The sequence below is a fragment of the Leopardus geoffroyi genome, chromosome C2 (assembly GCF_018350155.1).
Source record: "Leopardus geoffroyi isolate Oge1 chromosome C2, O.geoffroyi_Oge1_pat1.0, whole genome shotgun sequence".
Taxonomy (NCBI): Eukaryota; Metazoa; Chordata; class Mammalia; order Carnivora; family Felidae; genus Leopardus; species Leopardus geoffroyi.
This window is the reverse complement of record NC_059333.1, coordinates 43,552,879-43,577,892: the sequence shown is the minus strand read 5'-3', so window position 1 is coordinate 43,577,892 and position 25,014 is coordinate 43,552,879. Positions and strand designations below refer to the sequence as shown.

The 25,014-nt window shown below is 36.2% G+C and overlaps 1 long non-coding RNA gene across 1 annotated transcript; it reads right to left on the bottom strand.

Annotated features, from left to right (window-relative positions):
- Nucleotides 1-24,163, bottom strand: LOC123576080. Its single transcript, XR_006701157.1, has 4 exons — nucleotides 24,083-24,163; nucleotides 8,596-8,669; nucleotides 1,466-1,706; nucleotides 1-220 (listed from the first exon to the last, which is right to left on the bottom strand). It is a non-coding gene; the product is annotated as an uncharacterized LOC123576080 (long non-coding RNA).
- Between the last annotated feature and the right edge of the window lie 851 nt (nucleotides 24,164-25,014).

The window sequence follows — 25,014 nt, the reverse complement described above, 5'->3', positions numbered from 1 at the left end:
TTAACAGCTCAAAATCATACAAATTTATTATCCCACAGTTTCCATGGGTCAGGAGTCTGGCATGTCATGGCTGAGTTCTGTGCTTAGGGTCTCATATGGTTGAAATTGAGGTGTCATCTGGGCTTCTGTTTCATCTGAAGTTCAAGATCCTCTTCCACGCTCTTTTAGAGGGTTGGTATAATTCAATTCCTTACAGATGTACGACTGAGGCCCCTGTTTTCTGTTTGGATATAAACAAGGATTGGTTTGGGGTCCCAGTGGGTACCCACTATTCTTGCCATGTGACCTTCTCTATAATATAGCATCTGTTCCTTCAAGGTCAGCAAGAGAGTATTTCTGTTGCTTTCAAACTTAGACTTGCTCTTTCTCCTACCTGTAGACCATGTGATTAGGTAAAAACTACCCTAATAATCTACCTTTGATTAACCTAAAGCCAATTGATTAGTAACCTTAATTATATTGGCAAAAATTCCTTTCAAACTATAATTTATCACAGCAGTGATATATCACATTTGTGCTCACATTCAAGATAAATATGTCAGTTGATGGACGGGTTAAATAATTCAATGTGGGAAATCCTCTCACAATTTATCTGCATAAAAAATAATCACATTAAATAAATCACTTTAGGGGCGCCTGGGTGGCGCAGTCAGTTAAGTGTCCGACTTCAGCCAGGTCACGATCTCACGGTCCGTGAGTTCGAGCCCCGCGTCAGGCTCTGGGCTGATGGCTCGGAGCCTGGAGCCTGTTTCTGATTCTGTGTCTCCCTCTCTCTCTGCCCCTCCCCCGTTCATGCTCTGTCTCTCTCTGTCCCAAAAATAAATAAACGTTGAAAAAAAAAATTAAAAAAATAAAATAAATCACTTTAAATATCTTACGGTTTTATTTGTCAAAATATCTCAGTAAATGTTAAAAAAAAAAGACGGTGTAGTTTAAAGATAGACAAATAGATCAGTGTAACAGAACAGAGTCCAGAAATATACTCACATACGTATGGACAACAGATTTTGACAAAGATGAAAAAGGAACTCAGTAGACAAAGTGTAATCTTTTACCAACTGGTACTAGAACAGTTGATATTCATATGTGAGACAAACTTCAATCTATACCTTCCACCACACACAATTACTTAATTTAAAATGGATTACAGACTTAATTGTAAAATTTAAAACTAGTTAATTTCCTTAAGAAAACATAGGAGAGATCTTTGTGACCTCAGTTAGGCAAAGATTTCTTCAATAAGGCACCAAAAAATGATCTACAGGAGAATACACTGGAGTTCTCTAGCAATGTATCTCTCGCCTATCTTGTATTCTATGCTGCAAATTCTAGTTGTCTTTGTCTTCCTAGACCATCACTTCCTCAAATTAGGGAGTCCATTGTGCTCCGCCTGAGTTTCCCCTCCCTGTACTGTAACCTATTTTCTCTCCAGGCAGTTATTAGCCAGGACAATCACAGGATTCACCTCATTTGTTTCCCATCTTCAGGGGTCATTCTCTGATGCCCATTGTCTTGTAAACTGTTGTTCCATATATTTCCATTTGTTGCTTCTCTGTTACTCAATTTCCTACTTTAGACTCTTGAGTCTCTCTGCCTCCCTTTCTCTTGTTCTTTCCATCTTCCATTCATCGTCATGCCCTGCAGTAGCCTTTGCTATGATTTTGAATTCTGGTACCATTGATCTTTAGGTGCCTCAGTCTCATGATCTACAAAATAGTGATAATAATAGTATTTAGTAGGATTGAGTATGGCGAGGACTGAGATAAAAAGTTTAAAGCTCTTGTTCTCATACTGGCTTTTCTCATCTTGAATTTTTACACTCTTTATCTATTACCTTCACCTAAGATTAATGATGCCACTTCAATCGCAGAGATATGGTGGCTGCTATTTCAGGTCAGCCATAGTTACCAAATTGTTAAACACCTTTTACATTTTCCAATGATGTTTATTACAATGTATAGACATAGGGACAAATGAAAACTCAGAAAAGCCCAACTTGGTGATCTGTGATCATCTATGTGAAAGAAACTCATATTTGCACTTATGGTATAGGAAACTATTAAAAAAATAGACATGATAAAAATAATTTAATGGAGATTCTATGGGATTTTATGTTCTCTGGGTAATGGCAAGGGAAAAATAAATGAGAGGCTGAATCATCATAAAATGGGAAAAAAGAGAAACTATCTGATTTGACATGGATTGAGGAGATACCAATCAAATGATACAATTTTGAGATAAGTGAGAGATTTAAGTGGATATATCAATTAAACAAATTTATGAGTCTGCAGCTCTGAACATAGGTCTCCACTGGGAAAAAAAGTGAGATTATTCAATATATAAAGATATTTAAATTCATGATGTGATAACACAGAAGACTGATTATCAAAGACTCATAAAAATCATCATTTTTAGCCATCAGCAAAGATAAAGATTCTATTGATTGGATTAAATACATTCCATGTGAAATAACCCAGATCTTTCAGACATGGATTCAGAAAAGGAAAAATCACCACTCCCACTTTACTATGCATTGTGGTTGAGGATTAATGAACAAGGTGTAAACAATGTGTGTGGAAACATTCCCAAAGAAGTCATTTGCTTTTGGGGCTCCTCAGCTTTGCATATAAAAGATGTTTACATTCCTGCCTCCTATTCTCCAGGCATCTATTCTCCAAAAGAATCCATAAAGTCTCAAGTGTATACAAGTAGCAACCTAGGCATACAGGCAGATCCTAATAAAAAGCCATTACTTTCTCAGTAGAGAATACCACCCTTGTCCTTCCACTAGTAAACATCGCAGTGTATTTATAAGGAAGTAGAACCCTAGATCGATCTTTCACACCTTAGCACTGAGAAAGATAGTAGTGATATTATCAATTTCTTGAGGCCAATTTCACTTTTTATATTTTTTTCCTGGCCAATAATTTGTATATCATTGGTGGATTTCAAATCAGTCTGCCTAATATTTTCTCATTTGGTGGGGGGGGGGGGGTGTATAGAGGGTACCATATAAATAGATTTTGTTCCATTTAATTCTATTAATGGATATGCAAATTCTTCATTACATCATACTGCCGTGACATTAGAGATTTAAAAGTTACACTATCATGTTCTGTTCATTCCCAGTAGAAATTACCTGTTCCCATGCTTTCAGTGACTAGGATAGCTATCCGAAGCCACTAGTCAGTAAAATTGCAGATTCTATCTGGTTTATGGGTATGTGCATGTCCAGGATATCATAATATAAGCTTTTACAGATATAGTTTCCCAGATATTATATGACATTACCCATTTCTCCCCACATAAGAACAAAATGGCGTTGATTCTTTATGTGCCCAGTCCCAGTTGAATCATAGGAGAAGGAGTTTCTTTTTTCATCTTTGGAATCTGAGATATTAGGGAGTGACAATCATGCCTTACTCCTCTGGGGCATCATCATAGTTGATGTTATTTATAGCGTCCCCTAATACATACCACCTTATCCTAGGTCATTAACCTTACTGACTATAGATCTTTAAATATACCAGAACCCATACTGTCCTTTTAATGAGTTTGGTGTTTCATCAGTTTAATAACATGACTAGCCAACTCACAAATTATTCATCATTCCCAAATGACTGCTGATGCCATTCTCCTCAAATAGAGGGTCCATTAAATCCCAGAATCATAAGTCAACTAAAATTCCCATATCGCATCCTGCCTAACATGTCCAGTTGTCATGAAGTCACCACATGTTGTTACCATGGGGTGTTTTGGCATGAGGCGGAAGAACTGTGTAGCCCATTAAACTCTCCACTGGGCAGAGTCTAACTCTGAAAACAGCTCAGGATGGGTTGTCATAAATGCCACATCTGCACCTCAAAATAGAGTTATTTGTGATGTGTGACTGCCATATAAACCTGTATCCCCTTCTCCTGAGGTTACCCTGTTGCCATGCCAGTTTTCTTAAAGGTACTTAATCTCCATTCACATTTTAGTATATTCAATGAGGCAAGTCAAGTGCTGACCTTCTGGAAGGGTGGTAGCAATTGGCTTCCTATCACATTGTGGCAGCTGCCTTTATTTGTCATCTCATTTCAAATTAATACTATGTGCAGAAGCTAAGCAGCATAATTCAAGTGTAATAATCATCTCAAGATGTATTTTAATGTTTATTTATTTTTGAGAGAGAAAGAGAGACAGAGCGTGAGCAGGTGAGGGGCAGAGAGAGAGGGAGACACAGAATCCGAAGCAGGCTCCAGGCTCTGACCTGTCAGCCCAGAGCCCGACACGGGGCTCGAACCCACAAACCGTGAGCTCATGACCAGAGCCAAAGTCGGATGCTCAACCAACTGAGCCACCCAGGCGCCTCTCAAGATATATTTTAAAATAAACAATGGAGTAAATATAGTCCACAAATCATGCACCCGATGTTACTTCTAACTGGTTGAATCTTATGTATGCATTGTTATCTTTTCTCCCCAGATAATCCAGATCAAATTTTTAGGCAGAACCCATAAATCAGCATAAGTCAATTTTCATTCTTTGTATGAAACAGGTCAGATGACTTTTCCCATATTTGCCATTAGTTAATACTGGATCTTAGATAGCTGAGTATTATTCTCTTGCTCTGAGATACCCTTATGGGAATACAATTACTGCATCTTTCCCTGGAATTACAAAACAAATATTAGGTGCCCTTCCCATTTGCTATAAACTTCATTTGTCTTGTATTACCTGTTTTAACATATCCTTCCTTCCTTGATTGGGTGCTCTATTTGTTCATAATTCTTACGTATAGACAGACAAAACATCAATATTTGTCTCACAGGCCCTGTCTTTTTCCTGTTTCCAGGAAGAAGTCTTAGCACCTGATCAGTCAAAAGTTATAAGACTGTCCTTGCCACTTGGTAATGAGGACATAATCATAATTATGTCGAAATTAGCTACCAGGGCCAAAATGTTACCCACTCTAGAGTTCATTTAGAAATTTTCGCTGAAAAATTTATCTAATAGATATTGTATCTTATGTATCAATATCATTCTCTGTCTGGCCATAGGCAAATGCAGCTGTTGTCTTAGGGTCACCAAGTCAAGTAGATGAAAAGAAAAATTTTGCAAGGTTGGAGAGAAAAAAATGCATAATTGTGTTATGTATTCAGTGAAACCTCTACTCAGAGGGTATTAAGGAACATGACATATCTTGCTTAAAATATTTTCCTGCTTACAGCCATACATTTGTAAAGTGTGTATGTTGATCAGAAGAAACTGGCAGTCCAAATTGATAGCCTGTTTGCTATGGCAAACTTCAATTGTATTTTCTACAGTTGCTTCTGAAACTGAAGAAACACATGAAAAGCAAAAACAAAAACAACTCTAAATTCTAAACAATACCCATGTTTAGCTCCCTGTGGCTACTGGCAGGAGTCCAGAAATTCCAGAGAAGTGCAGGCCTCTGAGTAATAAGAATATTATCTAGAGCCATCTTAAGGAGATTTCTTTCCTGTTGGTACCAGCAAAAAAGCAGAGTCTCTTACCACATTAGTGGTTTTACTTGATTTGAGGTTTTACTTCGCACAGCCTGATCATACCTATGCAAGCTCATTTCATGAACTCAGGATACTAATTCTAGGGATCTGATTAAGGTATCTCTGATGATTTCCAATCTGTTCTCAGCATCTCTTCTCAGCAGGCAAAAAAAAATTTTTTTTCAAGGATTTCTACACGAATTACCTTGAATCTTTCTGTAAATTCCCAAGGAGACATCCATAACTGAGTAACTTAAACAGCAGTGGAGTTTGTCATCTAGTTAGCTAGAATTTCTCTGTCTCATTATACTCTAAGGCCATTGGCTATAGCACAAGGTCTGCAAACGTCCAAGTGGTATTCTCTGTGTGGTAGCCTAATTCCACCTGTGTCTGTTAAATGACTTGCTCCCAGCTTCACCTAGTGTGAACTGTTTCTTCTCCTTCCCCACTAGGGTTTTATACTGTCTCTCAAGTATTTTGCAACCAATTTCCAAAACCGCCATTCAACCCTAAGTTCTAGAACACTAATTGTGGGCCAAACAGCATAATGGGCTTCGCTGAAAGGGAAACATAAGGTTTAGACCGTACTGTGATGGGGAAAGGGAGATCCCTCAAGGGCTCTATCATAGGACTCTGCAGGCAGTGAAGAAACCAGGTGTGCATGAATTCATAATGAGACTTTCCTGATCATGGTTCTGGATCTATCAACTCCACTTGATCTGTGAACATTGCTACACTGCTCTCTCTATGGAATGTCTCCAACATTACCTGAGACATGATAGCTAAAAGTTCTCAAAATTATCTGATATATTTCTGTGGCAGTGAACAGTTGTTACTCTTTCAACACCCAGTAACAAATTGGAAATTGTCTCTCAAATAAGCTATAGAATTGGCTGTGAATGGTAATTTTAGACCTCAAAATGCAAGAAATTTTGGATGGATAGTGGTATTTAATTTCTACCAAAGGGTTCAGTCTGTATGAGTTCTGGTTGCAAGCACATTTAAAACCTTGTGAACCATTTAGAATGTACCAGTGAGAATTCTTAAATAACTGCCTTTTGTTAATCTTATTATATGTCTACTTAGAGCCAATTCCAATTTGGAGTTCATTTTGGTGACTTTAAGTATATAAGCCATCAAAGCTCCTAAGTGGGAAGTGGGGTTCTAATGAACCCCATTGGAATTGGACATTGGAATATTATGGTTAGAAAATTATGAATGTGCCTAATGTTTTCAAGGATACCCATGATTGAATTGGCAAACATACTAAAAATTTCACAAATTGGGCTGAACCTTGCTTGATATTTAGCTGGATTCTTCATGCAGGCTCTTTTTTGCTAAACGTGTAACTCCAGTCCTTAACTTGTCTTACCCTTCTTTCCATAAATCAGCTATCTTGCTATTACCAATGTAGGGCACTAACTTATAATTAATGATTTTCAAATCCAAATATCTACAACACTAGATTAAGACTGTACTAGTGAATTCAAATATCTTTGAGTCTAGACCATGAAAGTATAATGCATATCATTCACATATTTATAGCCATGACACCTTTTGCTGGTTCTAGGCTCCATTGAAGCCTTCCTCGATTCTTCCAACAAAATTTTATTCAGATATTTCTGGATGGAAAATGGTGTCAAGGTATAAAATTAACTGATTAGTATCTTTTTCAACTTTTTAAAAAAATTTGAAGAGGTGAAAGACATTGTCATCTTGTTTAGTCAAGAATTAAAACCATGAAGTTCAATAACTAATGCAGTCTGGTGTAAAGAAAAAATAAGATTTTTAGAATCTGACACAGGTGGGTTTCTATCTTCTCTTTACCATTTAGAAACTGTAATATGCAATATTGAGAAACTTAATTGAACTATCTTTACCTGCAAACTATTTTCATCACATTTTTCTTTAAAAATTGTTTTTAATGTTTATTTATTTTTGAGACAGAGAGAGACAGAGCATGAACAGGGGAGGGTCAGAGAGAGGGAGACACAGAATCTGAAACAGGCTCCAGGCTCTGAGCTGTCAGCACAGAGCTGGACACGGGGCTCGAACTCACGGACCGTGAGATTAAGACCTGAGCCGAAGTCGGACGCTCAACCGACTGAGCCACCCAGGCAACCCTCATCACATTTTTTCAACTGAAAAATGCGAATGCTAATATATCTTACATTGCAAGACTACTCTAAGAATTAGAGAACATTTCTGGAAAGCGTGTTTCCCAATACAGTAGTCACCCCCCAAAAGATTAGTGATATTAATATCAATAGACAAAGATAATACTTATACGAGATAAAATAGCATAGAATATTAAGAAAGAATTATTTGGTGGATTGGGTTAACCAGTCAGTTCTGTTGATACACAAATCATAAAAAGACAAGATCAATTGGATGTCTTAATCGAATAGATAGTAATTATGTTAGTACCTAAAATAATAGAGTTAGGGGTATCTGGTAGCCCAGTCAGTTAAGAGTCTGACTTCAGATCAGCTCATGATCTCACAATTTGTGGGTTCGAGCCCCATGTCAGGTTCTGTGCTGACAGCTCAGAGCCTGGAGCCTGTTTCAGATTCTGTGTCTTCCTCTCTTTCTGCCCCTCCCTCACCCATGCTCTGTCCCTCTGTCTCAAAAGTAAACATTTAAAAAAACAAAAATAAAAATAAAATAACAGAGTTAAATACCAATATTTCGTGCCTTATATTTTAAGCCAAACAGAAGTATTTTCCTCAGTGATTTTCTTTGGTACCTGACTTGATTATAAATTCATAGCATTTTAATATTTTATTATGACCCTGTATAAAGGAGTATTTTGAAATATATATATTTCTCCAAACTCATAGCTTCTAGTCTTCTTCCTAGAATGAAGTCTCATTGTACCTGTATAATAGTATTTTAAATTACTGATTTGAGAAAGAATCACAAGGATTGTGCAAGGGAGAATCTTTGTAAGAAAAATAATTAGATTTCCACCTGTTTTTAATTTACATGCAAAATGTAAGTTTCACAATTAGTTCCAAATGGGGAGATTCACTCTGGAGAGTCTGTCTCTTGACCTCCTTCCTCCCACACAAACCCATCTTCTTACCTCTATCCAGGCAGGTGTAAGAGGCAACAACAATGTAGACAAGAATGTCGGTACCAGAGATTCAAGTCGGTCCCCTATGAAATATGAAATACGTTACAACATAGACATCCTCTCATTAGCAAGAGTAATTAACCATAATCTTTTGCTCATACCCCATTTCCTCTGGCAACTGTGGCATGCTTTGCTGACACTGCAGTAAACTTCCCGCTCACTAGTAGCAAATTTTGATCTCTATGTTTCTGTAGATAACAAGACTCTGCACCTAAGGATCAGCGATTACAACATTTTACATTCCTTTTGTGCCAGGGGCTTTACTGTGCTCTTGCTTCTTTTTGTTCCTCTCGATCACCTGTAGCAGCTTCTGCCCATTTAGATTAATTCTTTAGGCCAGGGAATCTGTTCTGCACTACTGACTTAGTGTGCTTTAATAAAAACATGCTGATGGCAAACTGATATTTCTGAGATTACCTTGATCACAGAATTAAGATTTATTTTCAATAATATGTTTTTATTTCACAATTATTAGCAGGGGATTTATACTTGAATTTATATCATAATTTTTAAAAAATTTTTTTAATGTTTTTATTTACTTTTGAGACAGAGAGAGGCAGAGCATGAGCAAGGGAGGGGCAGAGAGAGAGGGAGACACAGACTCCAAAGCAGGCTCCAGGCTCTGAGCTGTCAGCACAGAGCCTGATGCGGGGCTCGAACTCACAGACCCTGAGATCGTGACCTGAGCCAAACAAAGTCGGACGCTTAACTGACTGAGCCACCCAGGCGCCCCTATCATAATTTTTAACTGTTAAAGGTTATGTTTTAAAATGATAGCAAATGCATTATGAACACAAAACCCTGCTGAAATATCTAATGTCACGGAAAGTTATCTTAAATGAAAATATAACAGGATTTTGTCTAAACATACTAATATTTTGTAAAGGGAACTTTTGTGTTTGTATCACATTTTTGAATCCGTCTTCAGTAGAGAATTAAATATGAATACATGAAAATATGAAAGATCGCACACATTTAAAACTATAATTCTCCTTTTTCACAAAGCTAATAATTTTGCAGGTGTATAAAACTAAAAGCAAAAGGGTAAAGGAAGAAAACAGATTTGGGAGACATACAATTTATCATTTAAAAAATCAAATTGAAGAAGAAAAGTACTGGGTAACACAAAACAGAAAACATGAATTTATATCACTAGACCTGATTTCTTCCAAATACCTTTCTATCTCTTTCACTAAGGAAATAAATAATCTGTCACTCGACTTAGAATGTGGAAAGACTGATGTAGAATTTTATGTAAATAAGGAGTCAGACTTCTACATGTTTAGAGAAGAGCGGTTTAAATTCAAGTTGTGGAAAATTCCACGGGCTGTGTAGCTCTCCAATTGGAGGACTCCGGAGAAGCATGTCTGAGTCTGAGAGCCAAAAGTAAGTACCATTTCAGTCTCTGCCTCCCCACGGAATAGTGGAACGCCATCAGGCAGAAGGAAAGGCAGCTGCCACATGGTCACATGGCAGTCCCAAGTGCCTGGAGCAGGGGATCAGGGCCCCTTCTGTTATCAGACCAAAGGACAAAAAAAAAAAAAAAAAAAATTACAGTCCTTTCTCGGGTGGAAAAAATATCCTCAGAAAACTGAGGATTTAGGGTAGGGACAGAGAGACAGATTCGGATTATTTGAAGAAACGGTTATGAGCCTGGTCCATTACACTAACTTCTTTTACAAATACGCTAAAAACACACAGTGTATTCTCTGCCTTTATGAACCTTGTATTTGAGAGAGAAGGTAAATCCACATGAAACAGGTCTTCAATTTCTAAAATGGACAATAGAAGAAAATTACACATACATACATTCATATATATAATATATGAAATATAAATGTAATCCGCCTTTAGCTTAAATGCTTCTTGGTGTTCAGATTTCACCTACTTGAAGCTCAGATTTCACCTGCTTGAAGCATATTGACAATGCTTTAGAAAAAGAAAACTTTATTTCCCGATTTTTTTTTGAGGAAATTACTAATCAGAAAGTGCAAAATGTGTAATGACATACTTTGCTTTTATTATTGAGCAATTAAACCAAACACATTCCTGTTAATCAATCAGGTGAGCACGAAGGAGGTGCTCTCAGCAAGATCCTCTTTTCAGTCGTTCATCAGTTACTGTAAATGGGAGGCTACTAGGATTGCAGCACTCTGTGTATGCAGAAAAGGGCTCTCCCACTGTGCTTTTGTGTGGCTTCCCTTCCAAAGGATGAAAAAAAGAAGTATTACCCTCTATGCTATAATATTGCTCTCGGTGTTTGGCGCTGTGCAGGCTTTCAGATTCCTGAACTAGAAAGGGATGTTTTATTAAGAACAGAAAATAAAAACTGGCTTTCAATGTTGTCTAAAGTGAAATGTGGGATTATTGACTTAAGTAGAAAAAGAATGATTCAATGTTAATGGCCAAACTATGACTCAGAAATTAGATCAAATACTATTTTCAAATACTAATGACATTCAAACAAAATTTGCACTGTGATATAAAACAATATAACTATTGTTATAACAAATGGAAAAGAACAATTTCTCCTTGTTAAGCTTTTGTTCTACATTAGTATTTCCCAAAATAACAGTATTAGAGGTACTGATTTCAGAGCATTGCAAAAGTCCTCACAGAAACAAAGAGTGGAAGGTAGAGGTAGGAAGGGAGAAAGGCAAAAAGAGAAAAAAAGAAAACGAGAGAGAAAAGGAAAGAAGTAACTAATTGAGAAACAGAAATATTAATATTGTAGAGTCACACAATGTAGGCTATGAAATTAGAGTTTTCTATCAAATAAGACAAAATTTACATTATCTTTGATACTAATGTAAATGAGTATGCTTGAGGCTCAAATATTTTTGTATACATATATATTTTATTTTTGCTTTGGTTACTGCCTAGTAAACTTTTAGGAGGCCCGTGATTTCATCTCTCTAGATTCATCATACTCTGCTCTGGAGTTTCGACACTGGTAAATATGCACAGAACACTCATTGCCGTTTTACTGCTAAGAATCTCACTCCAGACAAAGCAAAACTATTCTCCCTTAATGTGTTTTGCAACATATCGTCTGTGCCCAAACCCCCTCCCTGTTATAGCCTTTTAATACGGAGGGCCTAAACTTTTGGAAAAAAATTATCAAGTGTTCACATGGCTCTTTTTTTAATTCTATATCTCATACTTTTACCTGTACCCTGTTTAAATGGAAAAAGAAAAATATGAGGACAAAAAGTTTACCATATGTCTTAGTCTGTCAAGGCCGCTATAACAAGATAGCACAAGTTGGGTAGCTTGTAAATGATACAAATTTATTTCTCACAGTTCTGGAGGCTATAAGTCCAAGATCAGGGTATCGGTATGGTTCCGTGAGAGTCCTAGATTGCAGACTCCTGCACCCTCACAGGGAGTAAGGGGAGCAGGAGCTCTCTGGGCCCTCTTTTATAAGAGCACTAATTCCCTTTTTGAGGGCTCTGCCCTCATAACCTCTCAAAGACCCCACCTTCTAATTTTTAGAATGCTGTCATCATATCTACATCATCTGTCTTAGAGCATCTTTGTCCTGTAGAGTAGATGCCTGCGAACTAGTTTGACAATTGGTTCCAAAATTTCTTGCTTTATCAAATCTGAAATTGACCCCTAAGATTCTTTACCAATTACTTCTACCATCTCACACCACCCTACATTCTCTCATATGTCTAATCCTAAAAAGTTTGTTCCAGCCCCTCAAAAACAAATACAACATCTCTCCCTTTCTCTTTCTTTCTTTCTTTCTTTCTCTTTCTTTCTTTCTTTCCTTTCTCTTTCTTTCTTTCTTTCCTTGCTCTTTCTCTTTCTTTCTTTCTTTGTATTTTCTCTTTCTTTCTTTCTCTCTCTCTCTCTCCCTCTCTCTCTCCTCTCTCCTCTCTCTTGCATGCATTATTATATGCCAGTAACTCGGACTGTTCTTGCATTCTAATACTTAGAACAATACCTAGTATGGAGTAGGCTTTCAATAAATCTTTATGAAAGGAATGAATGACTGTATGAGTGAACAAACGAATGTCAAACATGAAATTGGGGCTTGTTATAACACAGGCTATCCACTGTGGCAACTTTTGGATCAGAATAGGAAGAGAAAGATATAGTCAGTAGTCTTAGGAAAATTGGAGATGTGAATAGAATGAATCTGCTGATCATGAAGGCACTTTCATATTTTGAAATCTGGAAATGTAAATAGATGGTCTTATCTGAGAACCCTACACTTAATTTGAAAAGACTGGAGGCAGGTGTATTATAAGGTATAGTGTCTGGGAAGAATCATACTAGGATGATAGGATTAGATAGGAAGGGAGGATGAGAGGTAAGTTGGTGTTTGCTTGTCCATTTGTGTATTTTCAATCTGTGATGCTACAACATTAAAAGTCAGATGCTACAGAATATGGGCCATTTATCTCATAATAAAGACTTTACTTCTGGGTTTTCAATGGCTGGTCTTAAAACATCACTGGTCCTGAATACAGGGTAAGCCATGATTCTTACATTAATTGCCATCTCCTATCCTTGGCCATTAAACATGCCAAACATTCAGACTCCTGAAATTTTTTACCTGATGATCAAAAGTGATGATTACTTTGGATGATACTTTTGCTGTTATCACAATGTGTGAACTAAAGTAGACGCTCAAAACACATGAATACCCTTTTCCTAGTGGATATAAATTAATCTTCACTTGCCTCAAAATTTACCACTATTTGTATAGTCTCTACAATAGGATAAAGTAGAACAAAAAGAAATTTAAATATTGTACAGTAACATTTTGACTTAATCTTATAGCCTCCCTATGGCTTCTGAGTACACAAGATTGAAAGAAGTCTAAAATATGAATTTTTAAAATATTCTTTAAGATAACCTGAAAGAAGCAACAAATAGCGATAGCTGACTTTACCAATGCAGGGCTATAAAGATCACCTTCTTTTATCCTATCCATTGTATGCAGAATAAAGAACACATTTATTATGTAAAGGTCTGGCTTCGTGAATGGATGGACTAGGTGATATGAGTTGAGGGATTCTGTGCCAGGTCAATGCCTACCAAATGTTGTGTTCAAGTCCTGATGCTATCCATGGGATCCTGTACGTTCCCTTCCATGAGAGTCTCCCATAAAACATAAATACTCATGGGAATTTTTATAATAATAATAATACTTATTGCTTGTAGTGCAAACAATGATGACTGATGACATGGCTAACACCTTTATAATGTTTACTATGTGCTAGGCACTGTCGTAAGCACTTTGCATATATGAATTCACTTAATCATGGCAATAAATAGGAGGAGATACTATTAAATTCCCAATTTTACAGACACAAAAGCTGGAATACCGAGATGTTAAGTTGTCCAAGGTCACACACCTAATATTAAAAAAGCCATCATATATTATATAAAATCTCTCTGTGGTGTCAGGGACCACTCAGAATTACATTTCCCCCAAGGAAAGGAATACAATGGACTACACTATAAATATATAAGGTGTCTAGGTGACGAAGTATATATACATGAAGATGGGAGATAGGAAGTAAAAATAAAAATGGTGTATCACTGATGAGAAGAACTAAAATAACTCAAGAAAGGAAGAAAGTTTTAATGACGTTTCAGCTACTCTAGGGTTTTTAACTACAGCTTTAATTTTAAATGTTTTTTTTTTTTTTGGATTGCATTTATAGAAAATGCTGTTTGTTGAAAATCTCCTTCTACTCATCAACCAAAAATGAAATGTCAGTGCCTTTATTCTTCCTTATTTATATTTAAAACTCAAATGTCCAATTTCCAATAAGGTGTTTATTATGTATGTTGATCAAAATGCCTGCTAATGAGTAAATACACTTCTTACTTAACAAGTAAGTAAATATTGTTGCTATCGCTTCTGAGGATCTTGCTAATTTGTGTCAGGAATCCCCCTGACAAGCTTTCATTCTCTGCCCTGCTAAAGTACATTCAACTACAAAATCTCTCCAAAACACCAGTCAATATTTCCTGGATAGTTCTTCCCAGCAGCACCCATTGAGAAGTGATTCTGAAAGGAAATTCAGGCCAAGGTCAAACTGGCTGTTCTTCTAAAATCAGTTTTTACCTTGGGCTCCTCATTTGGAAGAGATTTACCATGACTTACCCCTCATAAATTCATTCATTTTCTTTCCATTTTTATGGTCAAATCAGATGGCAATATAAAAAGGGTCAAAGACATTTTAGAAATTGACTGATGAGTTTCAAATAATAATAGCTAATACACATAGAGCAGCTAACCGCATTTCAGGTATTAACTTTATTATAAAAGGTAGGTACTATTATTATTGCCTCTTTTGTGTAAAGAGCCTGGACTATAAAAAAGTTAAGACACTCAGGCACATTGCCTTGTTGGTCAGTAGCAGAGCTTGAGTTCTGACCCAGATAGTCTGAGGCAGCATCCACATCCCTCACTTCTTCTACACTATGGAGATGAATAATTGTGTATAATTATTTAAAAGGGATCAAAAGATGGGGCGCCTGGGTGGCGCAGTCGGTTAAGCGTCCGACTTCAGCCAGGTCACGATCTCGCGGTCCGTGAGTTCGAGCCCCGCATCGGGCTCTGGGCTGATGGCTCGGAGCCTGGAGCCTGTTTCCGATTCTGTGTCTCCCTCTCTCTCTGCCCCTCCCCCATTCATGCTCTGTCTCTCTCTGTCCCAAAAATGAATAAACGTTGAAAAAAAAATTAAAAAAAAAAAATAAAAAAATAAAAGGGATCAAAAGAACTATGTCAAGGTCTTTGGAAATTAAAGGATTTAGTAATGCTTTGCAATAAGTCTCCATTTCAACCCTCTTGGTATTGGTAAATATGTCATATCAGGAAAAAATAATAATGCAAAGTGTGGAAAACAACTGAATAAAAAACTGAACACACATCAAGTTTTGTTGTTGTTCCTAGTAACTACCAGTATTTATAACCACCACTGCAACCAAATATAGACTATATCCACAACGCCACAGTTTCTTTATGACCCCCTCCAGTCAATATCCGCCTCTCATACGAAACCATTGCTTTGATTTCTAGTACTAACAGATTAGTTTTACCTGTTCTTGAATTTCATATAAAAATATACCATATAGTACTTATTGTCTTGTGTCTGGCTTCTTTTACCTAATATAATATTTTTGAGTTTCATCTATGTTTCTTGTATGTTAGTATTTCTTCCTTGTTTCCCCCTATTTTTTTTCTTCTCTTTTTTCTTTTCCCTTTCTTTTCATTGCTGAGTAGTATCCCATTACATGAATACACTACATTCTGTTTTCCTAGTTTTTGAGTATGGGCATGCAAGCTTGGCCAATCATACGTTCTCTCCTGTGACATAAAATTCTCTGGAGCTAACACAAAGATACTGTCAAAATAGAGCAATTATTCACAGAGGCAGCACTGAGAGAGTCCAGGGGTAGCAAGAATCCAGTGATAGTGACAGTGGTTGGAGTGGATCCTGAACACAAAATTTCAGTTGTGTGATCTTAACTACAATTCTTGCTAACAAGTTTTCATTAGTCCTGGTCCATTTTTCTAGACCACTCCAGTTATCCGTGACTTCTCAGAGATTCTTGCTATCCTTCCAGTTAAAATTAAGTTTCTGCTTAATTATCAGTACTGCTTTCTATTGCTTGCCACCAAGAACCTTTATTGGCCAACTCATTTCCTTCAGGACCTCAAGATTACCGTCTGAGGTAACAAAAGTTTAACAGCTCTGATCATAGCAATAGAAGTAGTTATTGACAGAGTGGCTAAATTGCCTTGTCCCTGGATCAATGATTGCTCTTAATTCTGAAAGGTATCAAAGTCCAGGATCATAAATTTTCTTATGTATTTATTTATGCATTCATTCATTCATCGAAAAAATAAATAAGAACAAAACTGATATAGCAAAATGTTCACTGCATGTTTTAGGATAAATGCTAATGTACATAGGCTCATAGTATGTAAAAGACACATGTGAACATTTTTGTACATATACCGAGGTGCTGCATTACAAAATTGAAACAATATTTGTATAGGATATATTTTTTTAAGTTTATTTATTTATTTTGAGAGAGAGGAGGAGGAGAGTGGGGAAGGAGCAGAGAGAGAGAGGGGGAGAGAGAGAATCTCAAAAGGTTCTGCCCTGACAGCGTGGACATGAGACAGAATCTCAAGCAGGATATGCACTGTTAGTGCAGAGCCTGATGTGGGGCTTGAACCTACGAACGGCGAGATCATGACCTGAACCAAATACTAGACTCAGATGCTTAACAACTGAGTCACCCAAACACACTGAGATAATTTTTTAAAAAATCATATTATTAGGGTTTTTTTCTGTTTTTCATATTAAATATAAATTGCTTTAAACTAAGGAAAAAATAAATTTTATAAAACTAAGTCAATGCCACAATCCAATTGCAATTTTGTTCTCTGTCTGGAGTAAAGAAGAAGCTTCAGGGGCACCTGAGTGTCTCAGTTGGTTAAGCATCCGATTTTGGCTCAGGTCATGATCTCGCAGTTCGTGAGTCTGAGCCCCGCGTCAGGCTCTGTGCTGACAGCTCAGGGCCTGGAGCCTGCTTTGGATTCTGACTCTCTCTGTTTGCCCTTCCTCTGTTTGTGCTCTGTCTCTATCTCTCAAAAATAAATGAATGTTGAAAGAAGAAGAAGAAGAAAAAGAAGAAGAAGAAGAAGAAAAGAAGAAAAAGAAGCAGCTTCAGAGAGAAGGAAATGACATTCTTCCTCAAACCTGGAAGAAGGTACAGTGAAGATACATGTTTTCAGGGAACAGCGTGTGGCTAGAGTATTAGAGGAGTTGAAAAAAGTGGAAAAACCGAAGATTGGGAAAGAAAATTAGCACGTTATACCTTAGAAAGATCACTGTCTAATCTTCTATTCCAATCATCCAAAATGAAATTTCAGCTTGGTTCAAAGCTGCTTTAAAAAATCTTGAATGATGACTATATTGATCTTGCTTTTAACAAAGCAAGGGCAGCTTTTGACAGATAATAGTTTCTAGAGAGAATTTTCTTGATTTCAATGAGTTTTATTTTGACAGTTAACTTCTGTTAATGACAATTGGTATTGAATACATGTTTCTTTTAAAATAAATTTATTGAACTGTAAAAAGTCTTTGATGTAAGTTATTAATGTAAGAACAATGTTGAATAACCGAATAGGTGGGTCTGATACAGAGATTTGGTAAAGTAACAAAGGCATTGTGATATTAGTTGAGGTTTGGGAAGTTTAACATAAAGTAATCGAACAGTTTGAGGTTTTGAATTGAAGACTTACTTTCCCAAACGTATCTATGCAATTCAGTTCCTTTAAGTGAGGTCATATATTTTAAATAAGTTTTTAGTTTTTTCCTTCATATTCATAATTATGATTGAAGATGTGTGGCGTAGTGGAAAGAGAAGCAGCCATGGACTCAAGGTTTCTATTCACTCCGAGTATTTCTGGATATTTATCAAGCTTACTTCTGCCATCCACCATAAGACCGCCAATAAGTCCCTCAACAGCTTAGAATTTCTTCCTCCCTTCAGACGTTCCTTTTTCTTCAAAAGGATCCCCTTACAAGCATATTGATAAATGAAGTCACCAGATCTATCATTAATTTCAAGTCCATGCTCTGATTTTAACACAGATCCTGTGATGGAGGAGATGGAGTGGTCAGAAACAAGAATAAAGGGCTTTTCTTCTCCATTTCCTCCATTCCTTCTCACCTGAACAGTTTGCTATTTATACATTTCAAAGATCCTATTCAATGTAAGCACCCTGGAATTAAATTTGAAAGCTTCGAATTAGATTTTTCCAAAAATCTTAGCCAATTAAAAAAAAAAGAAAGAAAATGATATATTCAATTGATTCTAAGTCTTTGTTCATACTATTTTCAACTATTCAAAGAAAATATATCTGCTTTATGGGTAAAATTAAAATAATGTATTATATTAGATAGTAAGACTCTTCCCTTGTATTTACTGCCTAAATAATGCCTCTGACTATAGAGTTTTGGTCTCTCTTATGAAATAAAATCCCTAGCACAAGCTCAAAATATCAGGAATAAATCATCTTGATGTTTTGGGAAATTCTGGACCAAATAAATTCTAGACTCCCCCAAAAAAAAATGTATTATAAAATTTGAATGATCGCAACCCATGTACTGTTAAAATGTGTGGTTTATTTCTTTAGACAAGAAGGTGCTACAGATCGTCATATAGCTGTTTCTCTTGTGGATATCACAATTTATTCCTGGGAAAGCATTGCAGAGCTGCTGCTTAATTAAATAAACTTTTCAGTACAATCAGAGACAGATGCGTATAGTTCTTACCAAAAGGTTATTTGTTTTTCTCGATATTTCATATAACACACACACACACACACACACACACACACAAAATCACACTCAAAAGTCTCACCATCAGAAAAATGGAGCAATTGAAACACATTCAGATTCATTTTACAGTTTTTTTTTTTTTTTAATAAAATGTAGTTTGGCATATCTGCAGAATAAATCTATTTAAACTCAATAGGGCACTTATCTCTTTCTTTCCCTGAGGCGATACTGTAGGATACTGAGTAGAGTAGCATACAGCAATTACAGTCACATTAGAACGACAAAATTTAGCTTCTAAAAGGGTTAGAGGACTCGGGTATGAAGGAGAAAAAGATTTTAAAACTCAGAGACACACAATGCAAAGCCATTAACCATTCATTCCCGCACACAGCAGAATTTAAAGATGCATTAAAGAATCTGGGTGTAGATTTTGCTATCATTTACGGCAGGTGTTTAGGGAAAGGGTAAGATTTTGATTTTGATGTAACAATCACATGAATAATAAGACTTTTCAGATATGGAAATGCATCTTTTATGTAATGTAACTGTTTAATAAAGGCTTCAAATGTTTTTTAATAGACTTTGTTTAAAAACATTTTTTTAATGTTTATTTCTGAGAGACAGAGAGACAGAGTGCAAGCGGGCGGGGGCAGAGAGACAGGAACACACCGAATTTGAGAATTTGAAGCAGGCTCCAGGCTCTGAGCTGTCAGCACAGAGCCTGATGTGGGGCTTGAACTCACAAACCTTGAAATCATGACCTGAATGGAAGTTGTACACGTAACCCGCTGAGCTACCCAGGCTCCCCTAGACTTTATTTTTAAGTTGTTTCAAAATTACAGACAAAATCAGAAAATGGTACAAAGAACTCACATATATTCCTTCACTGAGTTTCCCTGTAATCACTATCCTACATTAGGATGGTATGTTTGTTGCATTTAGTAACCAATATTGATACAGTACTGCTACATACTTTACTCAGATTTCCTTAGTTTTTATCTAAAGTCTTTTTTCTGTTCCGGACTACAACATTACATTTACCTGTTATGTTTCCGTGGGTTTTTCATGCCTGTGAGTTTCTCAGAATTTATTTCTGCATGTGATTTTATAGGACTTTGCAGGATTCCCTCTATTGAAATTTCTTCGATGTTTTTCTCATAATCAAACTGAGGTTATGATTTATTGGGGAGAAGACTATAGCTGTTAACATGTCACTTTTTCACATCGTATCAAGGGTACATTACATACTATCAGTATGAGTTATCATTGTTGATGTTGACCTTGATTACTTGGTTGGGATAGTGTTTGCCAGGTTTCTCCACTCTACTGCAAAGTCACCTTTTCCTCCCATGTCTCCATATTGTACTCTTTGAAAAAAGAGTCACCACACACAGCTCACACTTAAAGAGGGTGAAGTATTCACATAAATTACATGGAATTATCCTATAAGAGAGGATCATGTTTTCCAGTTATTTGTTTACAAAAAGTATTTATTTATATCATATGAAATTCTTACACTTTGGGTTATAACCCAAGAGTACTTTATTGTTTAAATTGTTCCAGTTTTGGCAATTGGGAGTTCCAATTGGCTCCTGGATATAATCCCATGCATGTAGGTATTTTATTATTATTATTTTTGAACGTTTCTGTTATTTCTGGCAACGCAAGATGCTCCAAGTTCATTTTGTATAGTTTATGCTCCATATGTCCATTCTATATTTCTAAAATCAGACGTTTCTCCAAGAAGCTATGACTCCTTTTTTGTTTTGTTTTGTTTTGTTTTTTAGATAATTGTACTCAAAACCAAGATATGTGCATTGGTGTCCACACTGCGACTGGAGTGTTGATATTTCCAAGCTCTTTTAGCTTAAGTAGCAAGAAAATATACACTACTCCATATGTATATACACGGAACTATAATTTATATTCAAATATGTATATATGTATCTATTAAGCTGTAAGTTTATACTGTCTCCACCTATAATTCATTACCTATGAATCGTTCTAGCCTCCTCCCCTTCCTTATCTGCAAACTGTGAGAAACCTGGCTCACAACCTACCATCCATTACTCAGTTGCTCATTTCCAGTATGTACACACAGCAGTATCAGAATTAACCTGCGGATCCAATAAACCGTGTTTTCAACCATAGTACAATGCTTATCTGCCATCCTTTGCCTTTAATCTCACCGTGTGGACTCATTTCCAAAGTTTCTCTAAGGCTGCATCTTTCCGTCCATCCCCTTTAGTGAAAGTGTTTCATGCATTTGTGATACAGTTGGCTTGTTTTGTCACATTCTGCACTCCATCCGGTGATCTCCCATCTCTTAAATGACTTTTAACAAATTTACACATAGTAGGGCATATCTTGTAAAGTTCTATGGGTTTTGATATATGCATATCATGTATCCACCATCCCAGTATCGTATAATAAAGTTCCATCACCTAGAAATCCCCTGTGCTTCACGTAGTCACCCTCCTTCCCTTCTCCAGAGCCTCCAGCGACCATAAATTTTTAGTGTCTCGATAGTTTTGCCTTTTCAGAATGTGATATGATGGGAATCATACAGTACACAGACTTTTAAGACTGGCTTTTAAATTTTGAAATATGTATTTAGGTACATCTGTGTCTTCATGGCTTGGTAGTTCATATTTTTCATCATTGAATAATATGCTGTAGAATAGATATATCACACTATATTTCTTCATTCTCCTGTTGATGAATATTCTTGTTGCTTTTAATTATGGTGTTTAAGAATAAAGATTCCGTACACATTCATGTACAGGTGTTGTGTGAATATAAGTTTTCAAATTATTTAAGTCAATACCTGGGAATATAATTACAAGACTTATGATAAGACTTTCTTTACTTTTGTAAAAAATTACATACTGTATTCCAAAGTGGCTGGGCCATTTTGCATTCCCGCCAACACTGAGCTAATTTTCTCCAGCAACTGGTATTGTTAGTATGATAGGCAGAATAATTGTTCTCAGTCTATGTGAGAGAAGGCTCTTATAAAATCTTTTACAATAAAGAGTAGGCCTTTGTTAAGGAAAACATACTGACTGTATTTCACAAAGGTTACTGTTTCCATCTTTGTGCCTCTGATTTTTCTTGGCTCTTTACCTTGAAAACCTGGTGGGGTTCCTGTAAGTAAACTCATGAGAGTGTGAGGGCTCCCTAAGACAGACTGGGGTCTCTAGAAATTTCTCACTTTCTTGTTAGTCCACAATCCTCATAACTAAAGTATTCCTGTCAGTATATGACTTCAGTGGCTGTTGGTCCACAGCAGCTGATCTCAGCTCTGATTTTTTTTTTTTTTTTTTTTTTTTTTTTGGTCTGTGTCTGTCTCTCCAGAGTCCTAGGCAGTGGTTTGCATCGACTTCAGTTCTCTAATGGGTGGAGAAAGATTGTCAAAGCCTGAGTTTGTTCAGCTTTTATTTAGTAAAGATGGAGATGACTGCTTCCAATCTCCTTAACACGTAGAAGCTAGAACTGAAGTTGGTTTCCAGTGATATTTTTTGTGTGAATTTAGGATGCATTTGCTAATCATCTGTGGTCACTCTGGTACGTTGAATTATTTTTTTTTTCTCACAGAATCTCATGTCTTCTACTAAATCTTGCCGCTGTTACAAACACGTGAAGTCATGAATCTTCCCGCACATCTTCATTTTCAGTGTAAAGTGCCAGGAGTTACGCACTCAGTCACTTGATACTCTTGTGCCTCAGTTCCCTAATCTCTATAAGGTAATCACTACAGGGTACATCTAGAATGCTGTGCTAGATTGTCCACAAATTCCCATTGTTAATATTCTAGGTAAAGTTGTGTATAAAAATAAAGTTTTGAAGATGGAATCACAATTTGAAGCAATGGCTCTCAAAGGAGTTAATAAAAGCAGCATCGGCTTTATCTGGGAACTTTCTAGAAATGCAAGTACTTAAGGCCCACCCAAGACATAAGAAATTAGAGAGTGCAGGTGGGACCCAGGATGTGTTTTAACAAGCTGTTCAGGTGATTTGGACACGATCTACATTTGAGAACCATTGCTTTAAGATAGTGTATGCTTTTACACAATCCCATTCTGAATATTTGCTAAGTTAAATAATCATAATTAATTTATATGTATTGTTTCTATCTGTTTAAGTTTTCATGTATTGGTTTTCAAAACATTTTTAAGTGTACTTATAAATATGACCTCTTGTATACGAGTACCTCCTAATAGTGTAATTTAGTTTTTGACAAGTCTGAGATTATAGATATGTGATCAGTTAGTATGTCTACAGATTCAGCTGGGAGCAATGTCATTATAAACGGAAGTGAAGCTGTAATGTTACAGGGTTTCATGAGCAGGATTTTTAAAATAAATTTGTAGTAAATGCTTAGAATTTGAACTTCCACGTTGACACAAGTGAATGCAAATGAGAATAAATTACCAGCTATGACTACTTTATGCTACGAGATTTTATAATGTGAACAAAACTGAAACTTTGTTCCTAATAGGCTTAAGGGCTTTGCTCACTCTTTCTTTCTTTCTTTCTTTCTTTCTTTCTTTCTTTCTTTCTTTCTTTCTTTCTTTCTTTCTTTTTCTTTCTTCTTTCTTTTTCTTTCTTTCTTTCTTCTTTCTTTTTTTCTTTCTTTCTTTCTCTTTCTTTTCTTTCCTTCTTTCTTCTTTCTTTCTTTCTTTCTTTCTCTTTCTTTTCTTTCTTTCTTCTTTCTTTCTCTTTCTTCTTTCTTTCTTTCTCTTTCTTTCTTTCTCTTTCTTTCTTCTTTCTTTCTTTCTTTCTGTAAGGTAAACATTTGCATGATATTTTCTTTGACCACAAATCATCCCATATTTTCCCTTTCTGTACCTACTTGCTTTGAATATGCATAATATGTGATTTACATCAACATTTATGGCAAGACTACATTATTTTCTCAGGTGATCAAGCTTTAAAAGCATAACACAAATGCTTTCTGTAGAGCTAAACCGGGTGAGGCTCAGTACAAGATAAATGGTTTGTAATCTGTGAACAAATAGGTTTTTTGATGAGATTAGAAGTGTTCTCTACAAATTTAGGTAGATGTTGAAAAAGATGAAGAAGTCGGGATTTTCCACAAAACTTACCACTATATCTCCCTCAGAACACAACCATTTGTAGGGGCACCTGGATGGCTCAATAGGTTAAGCATCTGACTTCAACTCAGGTCATGATGTCACAGTTCATGGGTTGAGCCCCATGTCAAGGGCTCTGTGCTGACAGCTCGGAACTTGGAGCTTGCTTCAGATTCTGTGTCTCTCTCTCTGCCTTTCCCTGCTTGTGCTCTCTCTCTCTCAAAAGTAAAATAAACATTAAAATTTTTTTAAAAAAGAAAACAACTATTTGTAAAATATATTTTAATCAAATCCATCTTCTCCTCTATGTGTAGACCAATGATTTCCTATATAAAATCTTTGTATAGGAAGGAAATAATGATTAAGACTGTTGTGTTCTGTTTCCTCCAAAGAACACCTGAAACAGAACTGATGGTGATGTTTATTAAATATACAGATTTCAGAATTAGACCAATGAAATAAAAATGAGAGAATCTGGAACCCAAACATTGGCTCAGAAACCTAGAGGAGCTCTGGTTTCTGTTAAGAAGTAAGGTCACTTTTAAAATCTCCTCAAAACACTCAGAATTGTTATTGGTCCTTGGTAGTTAATACTGCTTGTTTACTGTAGTAAAGGTAAGATCTCCTTAGTGGGCCCATTTATTAAAGTTCTACTAGTACAAATGAGATGTGTTGTTAGATTCACTGTAATGATGTCCAAATATAGAATTTAAATATTAAAATTCTGAAAATGTTCATCTGCTACATGGTTAGCAGGTAAAGCATTAAATAGAGTGTACCACTAATGTTTTCACAATACTGGTTCTCCTTTCCAAAGACATACAATATATTGGGGAATATTTTTTTTTAAATACAATTTGAAATAACTATGATTATTTCATTTTAGACTATCAGAAAACAATACATCTAAATTGGGGAGCAGTGACATGAAAAGTAATCATGGG